The sequence below is a fragment of the Phalacrocorax aristotelis genome, chromosome 6 (assembly GCF_949628215.1).
Source record: "Phalacrocorax aristotelis chromosome 6, bGulAri2.1, whole genome shotgun sequence".
NCBI lineage: Eukaryota > Metazoa > Chordata > Aves > Suliformes > Phalacrocoracidae > Phalacrocorax > Phalacrocorax aristotelis.
This window is the reverse complement of record NC_134281.1, coordinates 59,038,481-59,060,735: the sequence shown is the minus strand read 5'-3', so window position 1 is coordinate 59,060,735 and position 22,255 is coordinate 59,038,481. Positions and strand designations below refer to the sequence as shown.

Sequence of the window (22,255 nt, the reverse complement as noted above, 5' to 3'; positions counted from 1 at the left end):
AAGCCCATCGTTCCAGCGAAATTGCTATATGTGACCTAGTTCATTCTGTTACGGCGGTCAACTCGCTGTAGTGAGGCTGTAGCCTCAGCTCTTGGGGACAGCCACCTGCAGACCTGCCCTATTCGTCCCCACAAGCACATTCCTTACCACAAACCTTGAGCCTCACCCCTACAGCCAGCCGTGCTTCTCACCCATCCCTTCCCCAGCAAACATGTTCCCCTGAGCTACTGCTGCTCTGTGTTGCTTCAGAGCAGAAGTCCCAGCTCTCACCTGGGCACAAGCCTGGATTTCTGCTCTTCCTCTCATCATTTACACCCGCTCAGAAACCTGCTGCAAACCAAACCTGACTGCCACTTGTTCAAGTCACTGAAGACTCAGGGACTGTCCCTCAGCTGAATTTATAGCACGGCTTTCATTCCCAGTGAAATCTGAACCAACAAGCTCATCCTTTACTGTCACTCTCTAGGCTCCTTAAAATCCCAGACACCTGATGTGGCAACGGGCACGTGCTCCTTGCTGGCTTTGTTCAGGCAATGGGAGAGACCAGCAGCAGTATGTGGCACCCACTGAAGCCTCTGCTTGGATACAAGCAATTGTAGCAATTCAAAGGGAAAAGGACAACATACAGGTCATTCTGGCCATAACCTGGCCTCAAGATGTATCATCCGACAAGACGGGAAGCACAGCCTAGTACCTGGAGCAGAATACCTTGTACCAGAAGCGTACTAGCTAGTCAAGCTTCCAAGAACAGGAGAGTATCAACATTTATCACAACATACTGATAAACAGGGCCCTTGTGCCTTATGCAAAAGGAAAGAGAGGATGCTGGCAGGGCTGGGTTTTCAGAGTATTTCCTCCTTCCAATTCTCATCTAGATCCGATTTCCCCAGCGCTGCCCTGTTCCAGGCTGTGCAGCCCGTTAGCTGTAGCTGTGCTAACATCGGTAGAGAACAAGACAACACAGAGTTACCAACAAAGTGTTCATGACCTCATCCAGGTGCCAGGAGAGGGCAGAGAGCAGCCCTTCAAGGGGGAGCCGCCATAGATGCTGCTAAGAAGTGATGTAAACCGTTTACTTCTAAACTCTTTATTATTTACTTCTGCCCTTCCTCCTCTACTCCCTAATCTAACTGCTCCTTTGCTTGCTCGATCCCAGGGGTCAGTTTTCAGGAGGAAGCAGCTGCCCATCAGCGCACCCTCCATGCTCCCACAGAAAGCAAGCTTTGCAGCACTTACCAGTTTATCCCCGTGAGCTCCTGGGCACAAGGGAACCCTGTGCTCTGTGAAGTTCACCTAAGAAGCCAAGCAGTGTCAGAGTGCTGTGTCCATGACCAACCCCCAGCTACATTTTGTACATTGGGTCAGCGTCGTCTCTTTTTCTCTTCTATTTCTGCTACTGCCTTGGCCTTTAATATTCTGGTGAAATGAGTGAGGCATCTTACACCTTTCTGTAAAAATAAAATTAAATTTATTTAAAAATCAAATAAAGTTACATACTGCTTTCATCTGCCTTCCCCTAAGCAGAGAGGGTACATTGCTCATGACGCCAGGCCAAGCAGCAGCACCCTGCCATGAGGGATGGAGTTCTGGCTAATAGCACACACAACATTCAACATGGAATATCTCCACTCTAAGTTTGCTGTCTTGGGCAAATATTTTTGCATTTTTTAAAACTATTTTTGGCGAAGATAAATATTCCAATAAGATACCTGACTACATCTTTTACAGCAGGACAGGTCTGTAACCTCTATAGCCCACATCTTGTCCAGGAGACTAGTCCAGCTACTAAAAATGCACAGTCAAGATGCAACAACGATGTTGTACGGAAAACACAGAAGACAGGGATCACCTAGGAAAAAAAAAAAAAAAAAACAGTCTTGCTTTAGCACCTCCTATCACCCCTTGGACCACATCTGGGCTGCAAAACACCCCCAGCGCCGTGCCATGGCACTGCCTCTGTGCACCGGAGCCCTGTGGGCAGTGGGGAGGCCACCCCACGCTGGCCCGCCCACCACCCCATGCCATCCCTCAGCTGCATCTCCTGCACCACTCCAGCCTCTCTGACTGTGCCTGACAGGGGAGATGACTGATTAAAGTGACAGACAGGGTTTCAATCGAGAGAGAAGCTTGTTTTAGCACAGGCCTGTCTACTTCAGTAAATCTCTGGTTTTATCAGCTCTGTGCAACTGGCTCATTTAGACCCGATCGGTGGCAGTCCATCTCCTCGCAGCCCCTTGTCAGTGACAGCCCTCAGGTGCCTAAGCACGCCAGGCTTGATACGAGTCAAACCCTGCTGCGAACAGAGATTAACCTGCAAAATCGTGCAGGGCTCTTTTTAAGTGTATTCTAGCCAGGCACAAGGAAAATAAAACTCCATCAAACTTGCTAAACTTTCCTTAGCTCCTCCGTGTCCCGCATCTCATTTGCATTCACTTTAGCGGCTGAATAAAAATAGCCAACAACCCGGGCAGCCTGGCTACTGTGCAGGAAGCATAGGAGCAAGAAGATTGCTAAACAGCCTTTGTATAACTGAGTAGTTTGTCAGAAAACATTGGAATGGCTTTCAAAAACCTGCATAGCCATGTAGAAGATAAAATATTAATAGATTTAATATTAAAATATTTGATTAAATTAATATTAATTCACCATTAAATTTTAAAGACTTTCATATTTCATAAGAAAATCACAGTGAAACTACCAATAGGGATTTAACGCCTCGAAACCAATTATACGAGATCATTAAGCAATACCTTTGAAAAGCAATCCAAAAACTTTTCAGTGATCAAGATGAATTAAGTAAATTCTGTTTACAAGCAGCATTGTTTGTGCAAGTTCTCACCAGAAAGGAGACTTGCGCTCACTCAAACATTGTGTATTTTACTAGAACATTAATAGTCTTCAGTTCTTTAATATACACATATAGTCCAATTATTTTTTTTCTTTCCCTTTACGTGTATTTTGTGGTATCAAAACTGTTCATTAAGTTTGGGTTAGTTTCCTTCTGCCCAAAAATAAAAAAAAAAAACATGAAGTACACCAACAAAGGAGAGTAAACCCTCTGAATTCTTTCTGTGATCATTGGATTAAACTCTCTGAAAAGCCGACTTACTAACAGCTGAAGACAAAAGCTTTGATTGCTCTCAATTATAGTCTGACAAAGCAATGGAGAGAATGGCAGAGTATTTTTCAATTGGGTCTACTCAATTTTTGCTACTACTTCCAAGCTAGAAAGTTAACTTCTTGAGGATCGAATTTTCCTTTCCATAAGTACATCTGTATTTCTTCTATCAGTATTAGTTAAGAGTTCATTTTGATAACATCACAGAATCCCAGCCTGGCAGGGTTTGGCAGGGCCCTCTGGAGCTCACCCCGTCCCACCCCCTGCTGGAGCAGGCACCCCCAGAGCAGGGGCACAGGGCCGCGTCCAGGCAGGGGGTGAATGTCTCCAGGGAAGGGACCCCACAGCCCCTCTGGGCAGCCTGTGCCCCTGCTCTGGCACCCGCACAGGGAAGGGGTTTGTCCTCGTGTTCAGGTGGAGCTTCCCGTGTTCCAGCTTGTGCCCGTCGCCCCTTGGCCTGGCGTTGGGCACCACTGAAAAGAGCCCGGCCCCATCCTCCTGACACCCGCCCTTCAGGTATTTATAGGCACTGATGAGATCCCCCCTCAGCCTTCTCTTCTCCAGGCTGAACCAACCCAGGTCTCTCAGCCTTTCCTCACAAGGGAGATGCTCCAGCCCCTGACCACCTTCGTAGCTCTCCGCTGGACTCTCTCCAGCAGTTCTCTGTCAGTCTGGAACTGGGGGCCCAGACCTGGCCGCAGCACCCCAGGTGTGGCCTCAGTGGGGCAGAGCAGGGGGGGAGGAGAACCTCCCTCGCCCTGCAGGCCACGCTCCTTTCCATGCACCCCAGGACACGGTTGGCCTTCTTGGCCACAAGCCCACGGTGCTGGCTCAGGGTCAAGATTAATTTAAAGCATAAGCGATAGCTTTTGTGCAGTTATTCCATCTCCTTTATATGTTCCTATAAGAACTTCTCTCGTCTGTCGTTTCTCAGGTATTCATAGTCCCCAACAACATTATAGTCAGTTCACTTCAGGCATGAGCTACCAGTCTAAAAAGTTACAATGCAGAATATCTTTCTCTGTAGTACAGCATTCCCAGACTTAAATTAATTTTTCAATAGCATTAAAATCTTGTTTGTGTAACCAACAACACTGGACTAAAATGATGCATGGGGTTTCATAATTAGATAAAGCCATTGTTTGGAGTCAGACAGTGCCCGTTTACAGTTCAATAAACAACTTGTCACAGTTGCTTGGTCAGAGCAGACCCGGACGTCGATGGAAACTGTTAGCACTGAGGTAGCAAAATAAATTGGTCTCTTGAGTAAATAAATTGAGCAGCAACGTGAATATGCCTCATCAGTAAAGACTGTAATTTATAAGGGCTTTGCAAATAGTGGTTTATATACGCTGACATTGAAGGAAATGCTTTACCTTCTCTTATGTTTAAAAAGACGACTTTAACAACGGTCTTTCATCTATAAGTTTTAAACGCATCAGCGTAGACAATACAAACTAATGCCAGCACTTACAGCAAAATAGTATTTTGAACATTTTCCTCAATAAAGAAGTACAAATAATAATACCGGATAATGGTACGTTTGCATTTCCCATGTTGGTTTTGCCATTTGGAAGTACCCAAGAGAATCAGGCAGAGGCCCAGTGAATGCTAACATGATTCTAGCCAAGATGCAGCATAATTTCTCAGCTCCGCCGGCACCATCAGTATGCATCTGCCAGTGAAACCTAGTGTGTGCGCAGCATGAAAATAGAACGCGAATTTTAAATTTTGAGTTTGGTACTACTCTATCATTAGACTCTTCAAATGTTTAAATTTATTCAGATTTTTGCTTGTGAATCATCTCAAGAAAGCTGTTAGTCTCGTGCAAAACCATATATGTTTCTATAGTCAGTGCTGCTTACTTTTTACTGGGGTGGAACTAGCTAAAATGGCTAAGACTACAAAGGATGCTGAACAGTTTGCAGACTTAAAGCTGTTCAAAGGAAATTTCATGCTTGATGAACATCTACTGTCTTTTAAGAAAAACTGAAGTGGCAAAAAAAATCTGAATTTGAAGAAACTTGTATCCATGTATATGCATATACACATACACACCCCCGTCAACTGCAGCTGCTCAAAATCATGAAAATCCAAGTACAAAGGTTGCTATTAATACTGCACTCATTTGCAAAAATCATCATTATTTCTGGCCTCTGTCTAGACCGACGAAAAATTGATGGATTGCGTTTTCTAGAACACTTCCCAAACCAAAGGACATCAACAATGTTGTTATTTCCATGGAAATAGTTTGCTTAGCCCTAAATTAAATTTCCATTTTAGCACATTAATCCATGTAAGTCTATGAAAAGAGGGGGTGGATGGGGTGGAGAACAATAACATTAGTGAAATTATACATAATTCTGGAAAGAATTAGAGAAACACAGTCTGTCTTGCTATTTCCTTTATTGTTCATAATATGTCTCCCTTTGACATTTCTAAAAAGGAAGGAAAAAAATATCTATTAGATTTCAAGTCCAAAGCAATTAATCATGTGAAAACCATTGAACTGTTTTAAAAGTTACCTCTTCAAAATGCATAACATGTTTGTTCCTAAAATATCATTATTTTATCTCAATGCTATTTATAAATGACTTATTGAACCAAAATGCCTTTTACTTTCAACTCTCAGTGTATATTCTAATGCCTCTGTACTCAGCAGGCATTACTAACCCGCCACCATATTTTCCTGTTCTTTCCAACAGAAATTTAAGCCAGTCTCTTTTGTACGAACCGCAACACTTCTATTCACCAGCCCGGAGAAACACCAAGTTGGCTTGCTCCTGTTTCTTCAGAGTTAAGTCTAACATGCTCTATTTTTTTCCCAAAATATCAAATTATTGGACTTTTACTCTAATTCAGCCCCTTCTGTGGTCAAATATCAAGTTCATTTTACTTGAGAACAGCTAGTTCTATTTTTCTTTCCAAAGCAAATCTCAGAAACCAACTCGGGTCCAACTAATTACAAGCAGGTTTATTAGAACAGAGTAGATACGGGTGATTTCGACAGAAATCTCTGCAGGAAGGGAAGAACTGCACATTACAGCGGAATACAAGCGACAAGATCATTACAAGCTCCCTGTGCCTCCCTTAGCACCTCAGTACTGTTCTCCCTCAATTTCTGTGTCCTTTTTAAATTCAAAGACAAATGTCATAGTTTCAGTTCCTCTCTCTCTTTCTGTCCCTGCTACGTTCAAAAATTAATTCTTTACTGTGTCTGAAGGTTCGCTTTAATGACCCTGATACATACTGCCCACGACAACTTTGATCGGCTCATCCGTGTTCCTTCACAGCCTTTGATCTGGCACGATCATTGACTGTACCTGCTCAGAGCCATATTTCTATTCAATTGATGCTCCTTTTTTCCACGTAAATGCCTAATAAATTATCTTTACAAAAATTTCTTGGATCATTTCTCTAGCTGCCATCCCACTTTGTTGTATCGGAACACAAGCAGAAATTCCCTACACTGAAGTTACGTGTACACGCACAGAAATACACAACTCGCCAGCATCGTGCTGTCTGTAGCCAATACAAAGGAAATCCCTTCCAGGAGGGAGCCAAGCTACGGTTCAGGTACCGGAGGAAGAGGAAACAGTACAAAGACAATAGTTTGGGGAATCTGTGAGCATGCAGCACCTCCTCTGAAAATGTAGTCTTCTATATGTACATGTATAATCAAGGCTTTGACGCCCCGTCGTAGGTATAGTTTTACTATGATTGTTTCAGTGACTTAATAAAAAAAGAACAATAACATTGTTGTGACAACAATAAAATTGTAATTTAACTCCACAAAACTCAGACACCCTCAGCCTAAAAATCAGCAAACACCATAGTCAGAGATACAAAGAACAATTCAAGGTAAAAGAGCTCAAGTAAAGGTCAATCACTGTGTTGCTGCTCTTCCAAGTTGGACAATACCGCCATGCAGCTGTTTAATTTCTTTTCCAATTTTTAATCGCTTTACGGTGGAGGATCTGCCATGAAGTGACCTCATTGCCAGTTTTAAGTTCTTACCTCTGGGAGATAAGTAATGACATACCACTAAAAAAATAAACCACCAACCTTCTTCCAAATGAACACCACCCCTGTTGTCTTCCTTCAGTCACGCCACCCTCTCTGGCTTCGGAAATACAGGAACCAGACTTCCGTCTTTAGCATCCCTTGAAAGACCTACCCTTCTCGCAGTAGAAAACCCTTTTGAACTGAAATAACCTTATTAGAATTACCGTACAACTTCAGTAACATGCAAATTGTAACAAAAGGCGGTATTGCAGTGCATGAGGATGAAAGTCCTAAATCATGTGGCACTGACCGTGTTAATCCTGGGATCTCCTCCCACACCGGAAAGCGTGCCTTTGCAAACTTCATGTTCCCTTAACACGGCAAATAAAGGAACACTCTTTCTTCTTGATTCAGGCTGTTTTTCCTTCAGGTAGATGAACACTGAAGTGGAGAGAAATTGTCAATGTCATACACTGCCTGAATGAAGTCACTATGCCTTTTATCACAGAGCTGAACCAAGGAATACATCAATAAATAAAGATGTATTATTCTAGACTGTCATTTTGGTTATTAGGCTAATGTATTCCAGAAGCAAGGGAGGAAGAATAGAGTGCTCTTCCAGTAAGTATGTGGTTCTGCAGGTATTAACAGAAATACTGTAGCAGAGCTCCAATTTGCAGGAGCCTGCAGCAAGGTTGCATTCACAATAAGGTCAGTAAGAAAACGGCAAACACATTAGCAAGTGAGCTACTCCCATAAGCGTATAACACTTTTTCCATCAACATTTTGTGGGAATTTAAACCACAATGATTTTATTATTTTATAAATCTAGGTTAGCATGTGTATAATGACATGTCAGTTCATGCACGGTGTCAATATAAAAATGCCAGGTTTGAATTCAACCAGGCATATTATTAAAATGAAAAGTTCTGACTGACATTTCCAAGGAACATTAGCTCTTCCACAAGTAACTCAGACCTCAGAGTAACCCATAAACAGAACGTCCATTTCAGTGTCCAGCAGTCCTCCTACACCGGGTAGGACGCAGTAAGTCATCTTCTCATAGACCAAGGATTTAGTCTAATACCATTCTGTCCTTTTCAGCATAGGGGTACACAACGCCACAGAGGTCTTGACCATCACCCCAGGAAAGGTCCACCAACACTTTTGGCTGTGAGGCACATAACAGCCAGTCTCAGCTGTAGAATAACAGCTTTACCAACCTGGCTTAAGTAGCACAAAAGCTTTAGCAATGTGTGGAAGAATAGCCTGTACATGATCTGATCATTTTACTACTATTTTTCATCCAGTTTGGAAGCTAGTAGTTGAAGTTTGGTCTTATTCGGTTCAACCAGACTAGTGTTACTGACTTCAACAGGCTGAGTATTTCTCACTGCAGAGACCTTTCTTGAAGCTGCCTTCAACAGAAGTGTTTTTAGCTGTAGAAAAGATGCATTGTAACACCCGCTAGTCAGTACGTAATTTAATAAATCATACTTCACTCAATTTTCTGCAATTAAAAAGGATAGATACTCTTTGAATAGCTGGATTGTTTAATGCAGTGAGGCAGCATCCCCCTTTCACACTGCACAAGCACTGCCTGGCTAAACAAATTGAAAACAGACCATTACCTGCTGCAACCATGACAACTGCAAAGCTGAGAACAAGAGGTCAACGCAAGTAGAAGTGGTTAGAGGGCTGTCGAGGCATGGCTGGGCTCTGAGTTCGTAAGGACTAACTCTGAGCCAGCTCAAGGCTTTTCAGCAGGGAAGGGAAAAATCTAGTTTTGCTGGGGCTGCAGAATAGGTTGTGAGTGGTAGGAAGGAGCAACAGGATTATAAGAGCTCAGGTGTGAGCGCAGCTGAAAGGAATTTAGGAAATCTTGGAGGCTATGAGCAGGGAAGCAATGACAAGTAACAGGTTTTCAGGGGAAAGGGTTGGGTGGGAGCTCAAGACCATGATTAAGGCCCTTGTTCCATGTCTCCTCTTAAGCAAGAAATTCAATTAAAATATTTCTTAAATTTATTTTTATGAAATATTTCTGGCTCGCTCTTGTCTAAGGCCATCACCAGATGCCTCCAGTTCCTTTTCTGGACATTTATAAACATACAGAGGCAAGATACTCTTGCATGATCAAGACGACGCTCGTCTTCCATACACTTACCTTTCCCAACAGTAACAAGGCTCAAAATCCAGCCGTCGCTTGCATACTTCTTGCAGAGCTGAAAATATATTTACATAACAAAGTATTGACATGGGTACTTGAACCAATCCATCAAGAACTGTCAAAACAAGGCAGTGGTTAGTAATAGTACTGTCTACTTCAAGCAACTAATATTATGAGCAGCGGAGTGCTCCATCAATTTCTGCTTTTGGGTAGAGTTTAGGGCAATGCTAAGTAGCAGAAGGTGCAAAATGCATGTCTGAAGTTTACAGGAAACGTGACTTTTTACTAGCTGTGACAAGGAGGCAAATGAATACCATCATTTAACAGTCAGAGTTGGAAAGTAGCATTTCTGGTGGCGTATCTCTGGTTCTGTATCCAGAACGAGTGGCAACAGAACTGGGAGGTGGTGTGCACCGAAGCACAGATGTCCTTAATCAAAGGGGACAGTAACCAGCTGCCCGCCCCTCAAAGTGCTTCCCACCACAGTACTTCCACTTTTTACAGAGCGAGCCAAGGTATTTTTCAGCCAGCTCCCATTTCACGCAGTCACATCAGTCACGCCTGCATTTATTGAACATATTCCGCTGAAAGCACAGCTGCCCATTTTGGGGGTCAGGGCTTTTCCCGCTCGTAACTGGATGGCTGCCGCTATGCATATGACCTCAGAAATCTGATTTTTATTCGGGAGTTCCTACAGAGGCTGCCTCCCCACCTCACCTTCAACTTATCCCACCACTCACCTGTGCTGTGCTGCACGCGCTGATCCAGGTCTGCGGGAGCAAGGACGGGGCTTCCCTAGAGCTACGCCATGGATCACCTTTAGCAGTGACTGTCTAGTCAAAAAAAGGTTACAGCACTACAATAAAGAGTTCTGGTTTACATTAGAAAGATGGTTTTCCATGCTTTTGTCACACTCGTGTCTCAGGTTTCCTTATTTAATCTGGCCTCCATTCATTACACTTCCAGGAATTTCCAATGCTTTATGTGGAGCGCGGCTCCACCCTGCCACAGGACGGAGCAGCACAAACTCCTTTAGCTCCTTTACAGTCCAACTTGAGACACTGCAAGGGTAGAGGGATTTTTTTTTTTTTTCTTTTTTTTTTTTTTTTACAAGCTTATAGTTAGATATGGAAAACAAATAAGAGATTAAACAGATGTTTTGTTCTGGCGGGTGTAGATTTTTTGGGGGTTGTTTTTGACGAAGAGGACTACCTTCACCAGCAAACAAATAAATTTATCCATTTAAGATCTAGGATGTGGATGTAAAAAACTTCAAGTCACTCTTACTGCAGTTCGAAATTACTGATCAGCAGTGTTGATTACCGCTGCAGTTTTTCAAAAAGCTTTAAGATTAAGAGACATTCACTGCTCCTCTTCTGTCAGGTGCCTCAAAAGGAAACCATGAGAAGAGACACACAATGAAAAACAGCAGGTAATACCGTATGAGACTCCTTATTAAAAACATAAAATGCCTTTCACTTCTGCTTTTATTAAGTCTACTTTTCAAGCCAAATGAAAGTTAGGTGAGATGATTATAATACAAGTCACGTCTAACTATTTCATTATCTGCGTCCTGCGGCACGATAGCCCACAGAATACCTTTTGAAAGCTCCGGAGTGACGGCAGCAGGTTGAATATAATGAACAGTGTTACAAATGGGGACACGAGACGACAGGTCTGGTGAAGAAGGAGTCTCCTGGAAACTGTACGGCTGTAATTACTGAGTGCTGGTGCTGTCTCAGTTGGCTTCGAACAAAGGTAACCGCCTTCAGCAAGTTATATTTCCTCAGCCAGCTAAAAATGAAACCAGTCAGAGACACAAATATTTATGATACACAATACATAACCAAAGTCATTGTCTGCTTTTATTACCTTATTTTTGTTGTAGCTTTGAAGTCTCCCAGATCAACGGCACAGGAGAATTAAACAGTAAAGCACTGAATTATTTTTAAATTAGACTTCCAAAACTAGAAGTGTCAAAGACATATTTACAGGAAGATAAAATGTTCTTATTTTGGGCACGTTGCTTGCATGTCACAATTGTTTCTCAATAATTCATTCAGTTTGTTGATTAAGAATCCGTCAGGCAGAAGCCAGTGAGACACGAGACCTCTGCCTCCTTGCATGGGAGCTCCCCTCAAACACTGAGCGGGGATAGTTCTGGTGATACAGGGAGCACCGGGTGCAGACCACATGGTGCTCTGGGAGACAAGACTGAGAAGGAAGCTCAGCTTAGTCCATGTTTTCTCACCTGTGACCTGCTAAATCTCAGAAATGGGCTCACTCAGACTTGTATTAACCATACAGGAAAATAAATCACAGGGAGCAGCAAACATGTCATAATTAGCTAAAAAGACAGCAAGGTGAGAAAGAATATTCTCTCTGTTGAGGATATTCCTCCATTAGTATCTGCATGCTCCTTCTTCCTTTTCTTTTACCTCTTTTTCCTGGAGAAATCATGAATTCTGAAGATGCATTTCCAAGTGTTAGTGATAACCATTAGGTTGTATAAAAGAGAAGACTGGACCTATTATGTCATTATTCCTCATTTTGATACCATTCTCTTTCATGGTCAATTATTTAAGGAAAAAAAAAAGACAAAGCAAAAATAGAATAGGTTCACAGAGGTGCAACAAAAGGTACTACAAGTTTGGAAAAACCTCTTTATAATGAGCAATTAAAAAGGAGGGAAAAGTTAACTAGTGAAGAGATGAATAAAAGACGACACAATATGACATAAAATATAATGAATGGAATGAGGGAGGTCAGCCAGGTGCACCTGTGCAGCTGTCTTTTCTATCTTTTCAAAGATTTTGTATCACACAGTGCTCCCAACCGTACAAGGCGGCAACAAATTTTAAAGTGGACAGAGCGACACATAAAATGAGCCTGCAGAAGTTACCGCAATAGCATTTGGGTTGTATCTAGCAAATCCAGATTTCCCATTTACTTGCAGATATTACCAGCTGTGGTTTACCTTTCACTGTGGAGGAGCAGAGTCATCCACAGCACAGTTCTTGATCAACTCTCAGGCAGTTATGGCTCTGTCACTGTCATGGTACAAACTCATCAGGAGACTGCGCATGGGAATTGCCCTGCAGAAGTGGAGCAGCAAAGAGCGAAACAGGATTGTTTTACATGCACGCTTTGTGAAAGAGAAGCCATTTTACCACTGCCATCGTAACAGGAAAGCTGGAAGAAATGGACCAAACTAAGGACACACAGAAGCTAAAAAAGAGAGCAGGCTCACAATCTCAATCACATTTCCACAAGCCTGCAAGGCCCCCGTTCTCATTTAAGCTTTGTGAATCAGAAATTCATTTGATAAAGGGGTTTTCTATCCTTTGCTGCTCTGTTCTCCCTGAAAAGGTGTAACCAAAGCCATAAGGCAAGCACGCCTTTGCCAGATCAAGCAGCAAACCTGGGGAGAGCCTAAGACTATTTTGAGAGTCAAAGTGATAGGATAGGACTTGGCAATTCTAAGAGTGGCTGCTGTGGAGTCCTTCTAGGGACACCCCAAACGAGGGGAGTAGCTACCAGTTCTCAAGTACACGTGAGATAAGGAAACAGAAGCCAATCTGAACAGCTAAGCATTTCAGATGGAAAGCTGGAGCCGAACTGGCCAGGTGCTGATGAGGTCACGCGTCAGAAGCCAAACACGTAAGCGAGGGTCAGGTTCATAGAAGCAAGCGCGTCACCTAACCATAGAACAAACCATAACTCTAACCATAGTCTACACAAGACAAGACTCTGTGGAGCACACTGTGCGTGCAACGCTGCTGGATTGCGAGCAGCCCTGCACGCAAAGCCGCCTCCTGTGCAACCGATGTATCCTTTCCCAAGAAGCGCCCACGCTTTTACCCTGCCCACTACCCAACCAAAGCGCTGCAGGACAAAAAGATAAAACCTTGAAATAAGGCAAAGAAAACAGCGACTGTTAGTAAAACTTAACACAAATACATAAAAGCAGAGAAAAGCAAGTCTAACTGTCTGTATGTATTCTCTGCTTCTTCCCCAGAGGCTCACATCTTACCATTACTCTAACTACTGTGCCCTAAAGGCCTCTGCACCGCAACCACAGTTCTGCTTTTTTTTTTTTTTTTTAAACAGATGCCTGTCTTCCATCACACCTATTACCACATTACATCCTCCCACTGCTACTTCAAACACTTTCTATTCATAATATAGAGAATGGGCCATTTCACAAGGAGGGCACAAGTAAGGCAGCCACGCTCAGTCTGGGACACACAAATTAACTGCACTGTAAGCTATGGTCGTACCATTAGTACTACTAGTGCTACATTTTCCAATGAAGTGTTAGGTACTGCCAGTGGCCCAAGATGCTGAAAATCGAGCCTGATCAAGACCTGGAATTCCAGTTTCCTTTCCCTCCTGTACAAGCTGCCAGCACCCTGCAGGTCACGAAAGGGCATACACCTGAAATATCAACCCATCAATTTTTTCAGGTTTTTCAGCTCCCAAATGCTCCATCTTAGGTAGCTGGCATTGTGCATTAGGAACCAATGCTTCAATATTTGACATGGAAAGAAGCACACGCCGCAAGTCGCACAGCGTGACCTGTGGAGCTGCTACCCAGCCCAGGCACCCTTTTGGCAAGGCCACCTTCCTGCGAGCTGCGTTGCTTGCCAACATGATTTACCCCAAATCTTAGTGTACTGGGAAAGCAGGACAGGCAAGGACCGCCTAGGTATGCTGGATTTGGCTGGGATAGAGTTAATTTCCTCCATAGTAACCAGTACAGGGCTGTGTCCTGGATCTGTGCTGGGAACAGCGCTGATAACCCAGGGGTGGTTTCGCTCCTGCTGAGCGGGGCTTGCACAGAGCCAAGGCCTTTCCTGCCCCTCACCCCGCCCCACCCGCGAGGGGCTGGGGGGCACAAGGGGCTGGGGGGACACGGCCGGGACAGTGACCCCCACTGCCCCCAGGGCTGTCCCACACCACACGGCCTCATGCCCAGCACACGGAGCCGGGGGAGGAGGAGGAAGGGGGGACGCTGGCAGGGATGGCGTTTGCCTTCCCCAGGCACCGTTCGGCGTGATGGAGCCCTGCTGCCCTGGGGATGGCTGAGCCCCGCCTGCCCGTGGGGAGGAGGGGATGGGTTCCTTGGCTTGCTCTGCTTGTGTGCACGGCGTTTGCGTTCCCTGTTACCCTGTCTTTGTCTCAGCCCGCGAGGTTTCTCACTTTTCCCCTTCCAATTCCCTCCCCCAACCCACTGGGGGGGGAGGGAGCGAGCGGCTGCGTGGGGCTGAGCTGCCAGCTGGGGTTAAGTCACAACACTGGGTCATCAGGTCTACTCTCCTGGCATCAGGCAGCCTTTTTCTAAGACCTATCAACGTCTCAAACTACATCTTAAAACTAGCAGAGGAGGGGTTAAGAAGGTAGATGAAGGCAAGGTAAGATACTGTTATTAGACTAGAATTATTGCACCTATGATTGAGAAATGTTTTCAACCTATGCTATTAACGGGACATCTGGATTAGCTTGGGAAAAAAATTTGCCTTTCTGCAGAGGGTGTTCAGCTCAACTACAGATAAGCTGTAAGGTGTAGTACAGCTTCATTCTGAAGAGAGAAACACCAGCTGATTTCAATCACTGACTCCTAGATAAAATATTCAAATAAGTGAAGTGACAGAGAGGATTGAAAATCTTTTGCATTTTGATAACGGTGTGTCATGCATGGTTACTGAGGGCATTATTAACACACTCACATACACCAAGTGATGAGGATTTGAGTGTTTGCTATATATGATATGCGAGTTTGCAAATTTTTTCATAAAAGAAAGTCATTAAAGGCATTTGCTACAGATTTTTGCTGACTATATCATCTTATATGACTGCCTTATGCAGAGGGTGAAGGGTTTTTGCCAAATTGGTTGTATCATCAAATACAACAGAACCATCTACCAGTGAAATGATGTCTGCTACCATGTGATTTTCATTACACCAACCATTTTATGTCCGACTTGGAGAAAAATTTTGACTGAAAGCAAGCATTCATCTTCCTGGTTTGGGGCTTCTGGGTTTGTCCTACATGTAAGAAGGCACTGAGAGAACTATACAGATAAGGAAATCTCAGCCTGCAACATGTTTTTTAGTAAAGTTGAAAGCCTTCACAGTTGTCTTCATCACAAAAAAAGACCAGAGTTCACAGGCACTGCCTAGACCTGTTAAACAATTCCTGCACTGTACCACTAGTGGTAAATATCCACTGGCTGACATTTAAGAGCCCTGGATGACCAAGAGATATTGTTCTTAAAATAACATCTCTGAATTCACTCAGATAAAAGTTTATATCTCTATACTTCTGAACAAAAACTTAGGATGCAATTGGGAATACACAGCACAGTAGATTTGTCCTACAAAAACTTATACCAGGAAAGCAATTGCGATCATATTTTGAGCAGAGATTTTGAAAGAGAAAAAAAAAAAGAGAAAAATATAGACAATAAATGCTAATGCAGTCCATTCAGACAGCATTACTTTGTTATCTGCAGACTGCCTGTAACGCTTGCAGTAACAACTGGGTAGGCAAGGCAACAAGCAGTATCCTTTCCAACTTGGTTCTTAGTTAAAGAGTGTCCCTTCCTATAGGCTACATCACTTATATTGTTCATACTTCTGTTGATATCAAGTGTGTTATGCTGCCAAGTGTGCTAAAGAATTCAGCATCTGTTACGTATCTTTTCCCTATTTAGGGTAAACAGTATGTATTTATCAAGAACCCGGTCTCTGTTGATTAACCACACTGTTTCTCCCTCCCTTCCCCATTTGCAATTCTCATCCATAAAATCTCTGCCTGGACTAAATCTCTGCCTGCACACACACCATATGGCACAATGATATAAATGAGATGAGACTAAGTTAATTGGTCATATTAGACCCTATGAAACAGATTTTAAGTTCAGTTCAGAGCATTTTTGCACCTATGCAGAACACAGAGGTGCTGCCCAAGCCGGGGAGCAACAGGCTCTTGCACATCTAAAGTTAATTGTGCACAGAAAAGAGGAATTCTTCCTTCATGAGTTCCCCCACCCAACACACCAGTTCCCTTCATAAAGCAGTCTTTACTGATGTGTTTGCTTTACAAAAATATGCTTGTATCACTGGAACGGGCACACCTAAGAACAGACATAGCCATATCTAGAGCTCAAAAGATACATGAAGGCCTTTCCCAAGCAAAGCAGTGTAAATCTTGAGAGTCCAGCAATAGCACTGCAGTAACTTTACTTGCAGAGATATTAGAACCAGGCTGCGAGAGACTGCAAACAAGTGCCTTTCTCTGCTTTTCCTGAGTAACTTGGGATGGAGAGATACACACAAGCCCCCCGAGCATCACTCATGTAGTTCTACTGACTGTTAAGTCTACCGCCCCGCCCAAATCCAGTTGGGCATTGCCTGTAATGAAATCCCAGGAAAAAGAAGCCTGTCAGTTTAACACAGCTTCCACGTCACAGCAGCGTTAATAGAAGATTTCATATCTCGTCAAAGTAAAGAGGAAATATGAAGTATTTTTCTAGACAAAGAAAAAACACCATAACAAGAACCTTAATGATACAGCAACAAATAAGAGAATTACAACGCTGCTCTTGAGCATAGACATAAATCAGATGCTGGTGTGCTCCCTGCTGCTTATGTGTGGTGTTGCTCATCACTATCATAATTCATACTTGGAAAAAAAAATCCCTTCAAAAAAAAATTAGGCTATAACTGATTTCAGTGCAAACTCAGAAAGTTGAAAGATGTTAACCACAAACAAAATATTTTCCACAGAGGTCACTGAGCAACTGGGAATTCTCAGAGAACACAACCAAATCCACTATATGGGAAAACATCAATTTCATTTGTTGACTTCTGAAAACTCATGCAGTAGGCACATGAGCTTTCAATTTCTGTTTATAGAATACGAAGTACATTAGTTGTACAGGAAGACATTCACAATTTTTTAATGAAACTTCACATGACCTGTCACTATTTCTTTTCATAGGGCTTCAATTCTCAAAACATAAAGACTTCCAAATGGCACAGTCTTCACTTTTCCAAATATTTCTAGAGCCTTTTGTACTAAACCTCGCAAAGGAGTTCATCCTCGATATTTTTGCCTTTCCTCTTGCCTCACCACTAGAAGAGGAACCACAAGAGATATGGGTTGCAACTCCAAAGCAGAAGTCGGCCGCACGCCAGCGGGTCACCTGCCCTAGGTGAGCCACGAGCTGCTCCTGGCTCCGCGGGCTGGCTCTAGCCCCTGGAAGGGCCAGGGGACTCCTGGCACCCAGCCCAAGAGCCACGGGTCTCCCTGGGGACAGACTGGGGCATCTGTCCCCTTTAAAAGGCAAACAAGCTTTTCGCTATGGGTTTTCCTGCATGAGGCGGGTCATTGCAGAGCGGGGAGCATCCATACGTGCTCCAGAGAAACGTGGTCTGCCGTCGGCTCGGGCTTTTATTCTTGGCAAGAAGAGCTAAGACTCCCAGCCATAGAACCAGAACAAGGAATGTAAGACTGCTGGCGGTCCTGCTGTAAGCGGAAGGGAGGGAAAAAAAGTCAAATCAAAAGAAATAAACATAGTTCGGCATGTCAAGTCATTACCAAGAGAAAGACTTTGGTGTGAAGCGCTGCCTGAACAGGCAAGCTTGGGACGGCAAGGCAGGGGAGCTTCTCCTTACCAGGCGCAGGCAGAGAGGCCGTACAGGCTGAGTAAACACAAAGCATCGCATCAAAGACACACCTGACTCCACCAGCCATTTTTTCCACCTAATGGGAATAACCTGGAGGACCCCAAATACAGCCTAACAGCTTGGATCAAAGGGGACAAAGAAACATTTGCTGTACTCCAGCTGAAATCGAGTTTGCACTACAACAAAGATAAAAGAATATTTGTTTTTCCTCATTATATGAGGCTTTTCCAACAAAATAATTAACCGTAGCGTAACAGAAAGCTTCACTGGATAAGAATTTTTAAAGCATGTGTTGAAATCCAACTATTGCACTGAAAATTAATTTGAGAGGCCATGTAGGGGACGGGTGGAGGGGGACGATGTGAGGCTTTTTTTAGAACTTTATTTTTTAATATTTTCTACCCTCTTAAAAGCATAACCACCACAGCAAATAAAAGTTTAATAACTAAAAAAAACATTTTAAATGAAAAACCATGATTAACTTATTAAGACCCATTAAGTGTATAATTACAAGGATTCTATTACATTAAGATACCAATTTCTTTAAAGCCAGAAATAATACCTGCTGAAACTTTAATTATTTAAATGAGAAGAGAAAGAGGCATGTTATCTTCTCTGACAAAGATTAAAATCAATTTAATTGCTTCTCTGCTGCATTGACATGATTCTTGCTGTGAGTCAAGCAACCAAAAAGGGAAATTAATACTGCAGCTGTTAATCAAGTGATATTTGTGTGCTCCATCTTATTATAGCAGGAGAAATAATAACCGCTACTTTGGAGAGTTTGTCCACACTATATTTCACTGAATTTTTTTGCTTCAAAGAGCACCTTTACTTAATTTGAGTTGCAGGCATCTCCAGGTGACGTGCAGCCTCAGAAAATTGTATGTTACATTGTTTGATCCCCTCGTAAAAATTGTTCTGCCAAGAGTAAGGTTTGTTTCAAATTAAATTCACCCTTGGGTATCTGAGTTGCTAGTATGAAATTACGAAGTCACACCAAAAAGGGATAAAAATACAGCTGGAGGAGGGGGTTGCCTATGAATCATAATATATTTTCAAGGAAGAAAGAGGTCACAAAAATCAACAATTTCACTAAAATTAGAACATGCATTTGAAAACATCTAACAGCTGAGCACGCAGCACAACCCATGGCTTCTATCTGCTGATTTTAAAATGTTTATCCTTGCAGTGGCTTTGTTAAACCTCTGCACCAAGTGAATATTCAGCAACATCTACAGTCGACAAATTAATGTATCTGATTGTAAGAAAAATGGTATTGTGAAATATTTATGAGTTCTGAAATACAAACCCGTGTGGTGCCTCATCATCTCTTATCAGCCCTTGTTAACTTTACAGATGATGAGAAGCACCAGAATAACTGAGGTTGTCAAAACTAATAGATCTCAGAGGCTCGGCACTGGCACAGTTCAGTTCCATCTACAGTCCATTTTTGAGAAGTTTTAACTCCTTCACTCCTCCTCATTGAGCAGAAATCAATTCCACTACCTGGGCTGTTATTTACTGTTCACAGCACCGGCTGGCCCAAGCGCTGCCCTAGATATTTCAGGATGTGCAGGCAGCACTTTTGGGGAAGAACTTGTGTGAACAAAGTGACAAATACCAAGTAGCTTGATTTAAACAAGACCGAAAGTACTGCCCGGATCTTATTGGAAGCTCTAGGATCCGGAAAGCGCAAAATAAAGGTAAAATTCTTGGAGAAGGGGCTTTCTTGGGACAATACGTTTGTATTTGCTAACAGTGCTACAAGTGATTCTAGCCCTATTTGTGCACTTAATGAACTAGCAAGCATTAAATGACTAGGTGCAGGGTTAAATGAGTGGTTTTCAACTGCAAAACTGGTTTGAGGTGGGTTTATTTCAAAGAACCAGTGAACGCAAGGAATCAAATCTTTTCCTTCTAAATTATTTAAGCAGTTTCATTTTTATCTAGTGCTTTAAACTGGGCGCCTGGTCACTGCACAGTCCCGTCTGCAGCCGACTGTGCTGCTACCCAGACCACCAGCACATCTCCAGTTTGGCCAAAAGTGGCTGTGACAGATGCCAAAGGCTGGTTTTTAAGAAAGGAAAGCTGCAGTGGGTTTTGATATCAGCCTGCAGTAACCAGCCTGGGTTTGAGCTGTGACAGGCTCCTAGAGCTCAGATGTTTTTAAATTGGAAGCCAGGGGGCCCTATTTAGAAGGGATTTTGGGTCTATTTTAAGAGCTTGTATAAAAGCACTCAAAGGCAGCCCTAGTCCTGAGCCTACCTTTGGGTTCACTGGGGATAAAGACAAGCCACTGCCTGTAAGACAGCCCAGTTAACCAGCCATCATTACTGCCTCACTTCTATTTTATCTTCCTTTCCAGCGAGCGCTGGGGCTCCCCCCATCACTCCAGGATAACCTTGGGGAAAACACCCTGGCAAGACCCACAGCCAGCAAATTTCACCAAGTAAATATGACATGTTTGCTTCACCCATGCATGTCCTGCCACCTCCAGGATGGGGGCCAGACTCCAGTCTGCCAGTCTCCAGGCACTATGGAGAGAGGCTGGAGACATTTTTGGGCACAACAGCAGGGAGGAAGCAAGACATCAGACAAGCCACTAAGACTGCATGTGAGCCCAGCAGCAATTCATGGCACGTTTACTTACCTTCTTGTAAACACATAGATCTTAGGACACAGAAAACTGAACTTGCAAGTCTCCTGGAGGCCTTGCAAGTCACACAGCTCCCCAGGGAGCTGTAGGGAGCAGAGGACTGGCAGACCAAGGTGCACAGGGCATCCACGTGCTGGGCAACACACCGATGGCTGCAGGAGATGCCGCAACCCAGACAACAAGGCTGGCGTGCTCTGGAGCAGCAAAGCGGGGCCTCAGAGAAGAGGGCAAGAAATTCAAGCCACTATTCAGCAGGGGAACAAAGCCAAGGAATCCAACAGCAGCCTCTGACCGGCATCAAAGAAGATTTTCCTGGCCCGTTTTGTAACCCAATGAGCTGGGCACTGCCTGCATTACACCAGCCTCAGAGGGGGAGGTTAGTGCCACCGAGAAGGCCAGAACACAAGCAAGAGTCACCGTAACCATGCAGAGGAAAATAAATCTGTCATGGAGATGAGATGGGAGTAACCACGAGCAGTTCCTGCACATGTGCACGCACACACCCACGAGCTCAGAAAGAAGCCTCGGCTGAACACGACATTACCAGGGGCTCGAAAGAAGCCCCAGCATCAGAGTAACACTTTTCACTCAACTGACACGGCAAACAAATATATCCAATAACAATCACATGCTCTGGGGCGAGCAGCAGAAAGAAACGCAAAGAGGGTTAGAGAAGGAGATTGATAGAATGAGTCCAATTTTATTTTCCACAAAGTGTGACACAGCAAGCTTCGCTTGCTTTGATACCTGTCAGAGGGTCTTTGTCACCAAGAGACAGTCTGTCCATTTTCTAGGTGAAAGTGGGATTGACTTCAGCAGTTGCTTCTCATAAGTGTCCTAAATGTAATCCTACATATCTCTAGGAATAAACAGAAGCGTTCTACCTTGTTCAACAAGGATAATGTTCCCTCTCTTCTCTCCCTCACACCTCGGCCATCCTACCTCTAGCAGTAGGGTGCCACAGGAGTAGCAGAGTTCTTGGAACATGCTGCAAAAGCCACGTGTGTTTGGCAGCAACATTTTTTCTTATCTACATGGTTACACCTCAGTCAGGCTACCATTGCCATTTATATTGATCAGTATGCGAGGGTTTTGTGCCCCAGCACCTTGCTAGACTGAGCAGCTGACCAGGAATACAAGGGAAAAATAAAATAAAAACCCTGAGAAAAACAGTCAACAGCCACAAAATAATTTTAGATAATTCAGTAATGTCTTTTGTCCTGTGCTCGCCTTTGGAAGAGCTGCATTGCCAGAAGCTGTGTACCACCCCTCCCGGGGCATGGGGCTCAGCCCTGCAGCAGCAGAGGAGGGAGGCAAAAGTGGAGGATCCTTACTTGAGCAGGGAAAGCTGGTGGGAGAGGGAGAACGGGATAAAAACCTCCTGGCTCTAGCATACCTATCTGAATCTCTCACTGGAGACCAGCATCCAAGCATCTTGCATGCATCTTCAGCAGCTTGCACAGAACGGCCTTGCGGCCAGACCCAGTTCGCAGCACTGCCTTCCCAAGAAGCTGTCTGCCTGGAGAGCAACGCTTTTGGAGCGCCCGAGCTTCCCTTCACCGGCTGTAACACCAGCTCACAGCCAAAAGACGCAACCAAAGCAGGACTGAGT

At 43.8% G+C, this 22,255-nt stretch overlaps 1 long non-coding RNA gene across 1 annotated transcript in view; it reads right to left on the bottom strand.

The window, feature by feature from the left end:
- LOC142059385 (uncharacterized) overlaps positions 1–22,255 on the bottom strand; it is a 101,319-nt gene that overhangs the window by 22,221 nt on the left and 56,843 nt on the right. The window contains exons 3-9 of the long non-coding RNA XR_012661309.1: positions 12,268–12,385; positions 10,890–11,084; positions 10,031–10,351; positions 9,288–9,345; positions 7,434–7,564; positions 1,710–1,849; positions 1,237–1,448 (exon numbers count right to left, since the gene is read on the bottom strand). This is a non-coding gene — a long non-coding RNA (uncharacterized LOC142059385). The remainder of the gene's footprint in view (positions 1–1,236; positions 1,449–1,709; positions 1,850–7,433; positions 7,565–9,287; positions 9,346–10,030; positions 10,352–10,889; positions 11,085–12,267; positions 12,386–22,255) is intronic.